Raw genomic sequence first — 6,499 nt, 5'->3', positions numbered from 1 at the left:
AAGGCGATTTGCAGAAGAGGGAAGTGGAACAAGGCATGGTGGAGTGAAGAAGGCCCAAGATGTGGGACTCAGCAGCTTGAGCAACTGACCCAAGGCCTTTGGACTCAGCTGGGTGAGAAGTAGGCCCATGGGACCCAGTGGGGCAGAATGAGAGAAGATATGTGCGTGGGAGCAGTCACAGTGTTGCTGCAATAGATCATAAGTGTGTGTGGATTGCCAAAGACCCAAATTGTAATTACATGACCACAGGGTTGCTTCAGCAGCCACACCTTTGGTCACAGACTGCAAGTGCTTCCATTCAGCATAGAAATAATTTTGAACTGTTACTGAAGAAATGATGGTAAATCAAGGACTACCAGTACTCAGCTCATGCAAGATCACACCAACTAATTATAAATAGCAAGATAACACGGTTGCCAGAATGAATCACTGAAGCACCTGCAAAAATTATCATGTGCCAGTAGCAAAAAAATGGTGGGAATACATTTTGAAAATGAGCAAGTTAAAAGTCTATGGAGATTCTCAATCATCCAGATCATGGTTGTCCCAAAGGTGCTTTTTCAAGAGGCAACTGGGCTTTCTTGTTTTTTCTTTTGAAGACATTTCACTTCTCATCCAAGAAGCTTCTTCAGCTCCCCACCATCCAGCCACAGCTGAAGAAGTTTCTTGGATGAGAAGTGAAACATCTTCAAAGAAAAACCAGAAAGTCGAGTAGCCACTTGAAAAAGCACCTTTGGGATGAGCAAGTTAAAATATTGTGGGATTTCAAAATGCAAATCTTGTTTCATAACACACCAAATTTAGTTATGGTTCACAAAAAGAAAAGTGTAGATAATTAAAAAGAAAAAAGAAAAGTGTGGATAATTGCTCCTGGTAGCAATACCAGGAGACAATAGAATATAATAAAAAGAATTTGAGATCACAAAGTGTCAAGATCTGAAAATTGAAACTGAAAGATTATGGGATAAACTGGCCATAATCTGTTGGACAGCATTTAGAAAATTTTCACCTGTCGATTATAAAAGCCCACACTACTTGGATTCACACATATACCATGCTGATACATTACAACAACCTATGTTCCTGGAAAGAATTTGGTGCATATGAAGATTAGCTAAAGAACTGACCACTATGATTTCATATTTTTGTATATATAGTAATAATAAATTTAAATTCCACCTGATTCCCAGCAATCCTTTAATATCCTTTATTTTGGAAGTCTTTTTTTAAAAAAGAAGTGATTGTGTTTAAACAATTTTCATATTCAAAATTGACTTTCATTCTAGCTCATCATGGGTAAAACTTTGTTTCTGGAATACCCTCATCAAACCAAACTGGACAGCTGTATTATGTACATAGTTTGTTCAATTGTGCTGTGTAAATAATTTAAGCGGGGAGAATGCTGCTCAGAAATACCACTGTTTTCCTTCACACAAGAGTATTTCACTTAGGAAAGTGTAATCAAAATGCAGTACAGGAAGGGGAATCATTGCCTTACTAACACAACTGGTGGAAAGGTTAATGGAACAGAAGTTGATTACAACATGAATATGAATCAGCAATAATAGGCTGAAAAGTAAAACAAAACCTGCATGTTTAGGCTGCATTAATAGAACTATAGCTTTCAATTCATTGGAAGTTGTTGCACTTTATATTGCTTTGATCAAAAAACACAGTTCACCTATTAATGCTTTGGAAAATAGGTTAACCAACCTATCAGAATACACATCATGGAATTAATTATAAGTAAAGACTCTTGTCTGCATAGTTGCCCTAAAAATCTTGAACCACATGCCATCAGGTCTGCAGTTTCTCTTGTGCTACAAAATACAGCAGCATTTGGAACCTATTCCATTTTGGTACACTTTACCAAGCAATTTCATCAAAATCAGCCTTCCTCAGCATGATGTCCTTCTGATACATTGGTGAATCCAGGAATGCCTTTAATAATTTTGCACTGATATTAATAAAAGCTAAATGACAACTATCAAGTATGCGTCATTATTTGGTCTAGCCTAGAACCTATAACTATTTTCATGAAAGTTACATTTAATTCTTGCCAAATTCTAAGAGGAATTACTAAAGAGTTAATATAGACCCAGCAAGATTTTTGATAAAGAATATTCTGCAACCTCTTAGAATTAATTCAGTATCTATCTATCTGCTGCTCCCCAAATTTCTTCCAAAAAAATTTCCTGACAGTTAGAACAATTAATCAATGGAACGACTTTCCTCCAGAAGTTGTGAATAGTCCAACACTGGAGGTTTGTAAAAAGAGATTGAACACCCACCCCTCTCCTAGAAAAAAGAAATATCCTGGGAAATATTAAAAAGGCAGAATATTTCCCATAAAAAGAGTAGAAACTCAGAAGCAGAAACTCACCTCAGAAGTAGAAGCTCATTCCCACCTTTGTTAATTGGTGGGCCATTAAGGCCTGGGCCAGAATACTTTACATAACAAAAATCTCCAGGTAAAGCTATAGCAATTGCTCAAAAGCCCTTTCACTGCATCATCATCCAGCAAGGCTCAACCAAGCCTGGAACTCAGGACAGCTGGCAGAGTTGCCCCAGCATGGCCTCATGGGAGTCTGACAAACAATCAGAATACAAGCTTCAATTCAAATCTCAACAAAGGTTATAAAACCCAGGCACTCTCAGCACCTCAGCCCTTTTCTTGATCTCTTTCTTCACCTTGAAGCATGTGATCATCCATCTTTTTCACTTTGGAGCTCCAAGCCATGTGGTGGTCCTCCTGTCCACCATTAAACCTTCCAAACAGCCTCCATGTTTCCAGTGTCTTTTTTCCCCACTTGGAACTGAACCCAGAAGGATATTTCTTCCAACAGGGCAGTGGTCGCCAACCAGTGAGCTGGGGTCCATTGGTGGTCCACAAGAAAATTTTGGTGGTCTGTAGAGAAATGTCATCCCCAAAGCACCCACCCCCCAAAGCAATTAATCCAGGCTGCGTGGGAACACAAGCCAGCACTGCCCACATGGCCTGCAGGAACACAAGGATTGCATCGCTTGCATTGAGAACAACATGAGGTAGTGAGGGAAGTGGGGAAAGGGTGGAGGGGGGAACTTGCCCCACTCACCACATCTGGCCACTGGGCTGCTTCTTTCCACTTCTTTCTTCTTCTGTTTTTGGCTACACAGAAGGAAAGCAGCCAAAGTCTTTCTTTCTCTCCCCCAAACTCCACCAGAAATGAGTCTTTGGGACCCTGCAAGGCATCCTGCTCCAAGAGGCTGCACTGGCAAAGACTCATTTCTGGCGGAGTTTGGGGGAGAGAAATAAAGACTTTGGCTGCTTTCCTTGCATGAAGCCAAAAGTCTCTCTCTCTCTCTCTTTCTCCCCCGAGAACGGAGCTGGAGAGGGTATCCTGCGATCCCAAATAAAGAATGATCAATTAGTAGGAAAACAGGGTGGGGAGATTTTTCTACAGATTTTTTGGGGATTTTCCCAGAGTCTCTGGTCCACGGGATTTAAAATTATGAGTTTGGTGGTCCCTGAAGTCCAAAAGGTTGGCAACTCCTGGTATAGGGTTTTCTACCTGAGCAGGGAATTGGACTAGAAGACGTCAAGGGCCCTTCCAACTCTGTTATTCTGTTCTGTTATTCTCCCACCCTATGGAAAATCATTAGCTGTAGCGATTTAAGCAATCATTCTATTTGGTTTACCAGTTGTAAGTGTTTTGATCACTATGAATAAAAGAGAATCTAGGGATTTGGGCAGCAAACACAATTGTGCTACAGTACATTGGGAGTGGGGGGAGAACAGATAGACTCTCTAGATCAGGCTTGTCCAACCCGCGGGCCTCGGGCCGCATGCGGCCCAGGTCGCCTCGTAATGCGGCCCAACGCCCACCCCAACCTTCATGAAAGATCCAGCGAGGAGGAGGAGGAGAGGCAGGCGTGAGGCGAGGCGAGCAACAGAAAAGGCGGGCAGCCGCAGCCCAAAAGTCCTGCCCCGCCACCTCCTGCTGTTGCCGCCGCCGCCACCACTGCTGCTTCTGCCCCCGCCGCCACCGCTGCTGCTTCTGCCCCTGCTGCTGCCGCTGCTGCTTCTGCCCCCGCCACCGCCGCCACCACTGCTGCTTCTGCCCCCGCTGCCGCCACCACCGCTGCTGCATTTGCAGGAGGAGAGGTAGGCGCGAGGTGGGGCGAGGCGAGCAACAGAAAAGGCGGGCAGCCGCAGCCAAAAGTCCCACCCCGCCACCTCCTGCTGTTGCCGCCGCCGCCACCGCTGCTGCTTCTGCCCCCGCCGCCGCCACTGCTGCTTCTGCCCCCGCCGCCACTGCTGCTGCTTCTGCCCCCGCTGCTGCCGCTGCTGCTGCTTCTGCCCCCGCCGCCGCCACCACCGCTGCTGCATTTGCAGGAGGAGAGGTAGGCGTGAAGCGGCGAGCTTTCTTCCCCCTCCCCCCCCCCGCAAAATTTGGCTGGAAAATTATAAAATAAAAATAAATAATTTTTAATTAATAATTAATAATAAATAAATTTTAATTTTAATTTTAATTTAATTTAATTTAATTTAATTAATTTAATTTAATTTAATTTAATTTAATTTAATTTAATTTAATTTAATTTAATTTAATTTAATTTAATTTAATTTAATTTAATTAATTTAATTATGTGCAGCCCAAACCAAATTTTCATCTTGTAATGTGGCCCAGGGAAGGTGAAAGGTTGGACACCCCTGCTCTAGATAGATTCTGGGTAGATTAGGAAAATAAATCTCATGTTTTAAAATAAAGCAAATTCCAGTGCCTTTTAATTCCAGAGTACATAGAACCTCTGGTCACGACCATAATTAGTTCCATAACTTTGGTCGCAACCTGATTTGGTGGTGACCTGCATCTAATTTTGGAAATTTGGCACTTACAAAAGAAATGGTGTGGAAGGGGAAATCGGCCGCAAAAAATATATATGTGAATTTTTAGATCAGAACCTGATTTGGTCGTGGTCAGAAACATTCGTGACCAGAGGTTCTACTGTAGTAGGTTCTATTGAACTAAATGGATGCTGGAGACATTTTGTTAGAGAACACACTTCGAATTATAGTACACATATGCATACATTGGTTCATACATTGGTCTTTTATTTTTAAACTTGTCATTCTTTTAAGATCTCAAGAAATCAATATAGCTATGAATTCTTTAGTCTTCTTCCCCTCCCTTTGTACCCAATTCACTCTACTTTTGTATTTTATTTGCCTTAAATTCTCTAACATCAAGTCACCTCAACATACTGTACTTACTTCTGTGATAGTTCAATTTGTATTCAATCCACATTAATTCATCCCCATTCATTCTTGATTCTATTTTTTTCTTGCTTTACTACTTTTGCTTCTGAAGTATTCCATTTGCATAACTTTCTATTTGATTCTTCTGACACAGCTCTCACTTGGCAAAGACAAAGTGGTCTATACTCTTATACAGAGCGATTTTGCAAACAGTTATTCCTTACAACAGATACAACATATTACTTACCACTTTTCTATTAGGATGCCCACCCATATTCCATCTTTGCTAAATATCTACTAACTTTTCCCTATTTCCCTTAATTTTTAAGGGAATTTTTAAAACTTCATTTAATGATAGCTAGGAGTTGAAAACAATTTGATAACATATAATCAATCAATTATTCACTACATTACCTTGGTTTTTAACGCATTAAATTTGAAATTCATACTCCTTGCTCTATCACACAGTCTGTCATTTGCTGAAAATAATGTGGATGCTCAGCCCTCCCCCCATGCTTAACAAACTAATTCCCCTTGGGCAATCACTCTTGATTTTCCTCTCTTCTAAAATACTCTTTCCAACATCTCCTCTTTTCTCATCCCAAAACAACTTTCACCTTTATCCTTGCATCATAATTTGTATTGTTCTGTATACCCATCTGATTTCTACATGGTTCCTCCTCCTTGAAAGCACATTCTCCAGTAATTTTATTCCAGACTAGCTCGATACCCGTGCTTCACTACGAAACTATGTGGTCGGGCTTAGTTTTTGGGGAGGAAAATAACAAGAAAAAAAATCTGCCTCTGCCTACCAGCATTCATCAGTATTCATCTGGCTAGCGTTCTGTCAGTGTGTGGGAGAGTTGAGGGCTGTTTGGAAACTGAAACTGAAACAGCATTTGCTGGGTGTGGCTTAGCTGGACTGTTCTGTACTAAAGCTGGTTGCTGCTGTGAAACTGAAACTCCTCTGTTCTGCTTGTATTTGCATTTGGAACAGATTTGCTTTCAGGTGGGGAGGGGGACTAGAAGTCCTTAGCATCAGAGGTGTTAATAATAATATACGAAATACTAATGCTTTGATGGTCATTTCAAAAAATCCTTTCTTAGTGAGCACCTAGAAGCCAAGAGGAACATACATGCCAAATTTCAAATTTGTAGGCTTTACGATTCTGGAGATTTTGTGATGATGCGTGAGTGGTATATACTTTTATATACTGTATATAGATTCTTTTGTGAATTTGAAATATTTAAATCTCTTGG

This window comes from Notechis scutatus, chromosome 4 (genome assembly GCF_049901735.1).
Source record: "Notechis scutatus isolate UNSWTSFEM ecotype Mainland chromosome 4, rNotScu1.2, whole genome shotgun sequence".
Lineage (NCBI taxonomy): Eukaryota > Metazoa > Chordata > Lepidosauria > Squamata > Elapidae > Notechis > Notechis scutatus.
The sequence above is the reverse complement of the archived record's forward strand: the minus strand, read 5'-3'. Positions refer to the sequence as shown.